This window comes from Chrysochloris asiatica, unplaced genomic scaffold, assembly GCF_000296735.1.
Source record: "Chrysochloris asiatica unplaced genomic scaffold, ChrAsi1.0 scaffold00072, whole genome shotgun sequence".
Lineage (NCBI taxonomy): Eukaryota > Metazoa > Chordata > Mammalia > Afrosoricida > Chrysochloridae > Chrysochloris > Chrysochloris asiatica.
The window spans coordinates 13,230,759-13,231,055 of record NW_006408590.1 but is presented as its reverse complement, the minus strand read 5'-3'; positions in this window follow the sequence as shown (position 1 = coordinate 13,231,055).

Genomic DNA, 297 nt, shown 5'->3' with positions numbered 1-297 from the left:
GGCAGCCCATGGCACTTTCAATATTCTCCTCCAACACCATAACTCAAAAGCATCAATTCTTCTATGGTCTTTCTTATTCACTGTCTAGCTTTCGCATGCATATGAGGTTATGAGGCTCTTTATAATCACAATCTATTTCTAGTGATGGAATTCTTGGCCAAGATGAATAGAATAGTGTAGTGAATAGAATTATGGGCTACTGAGTTCATTATCCTGGGTTTGAATCTCTCTTTAGGCTGGACTTTACTGTTGGTTCTTCCACCCCATTCCCCAACATCCATTCTTCCTTCTTCCTTC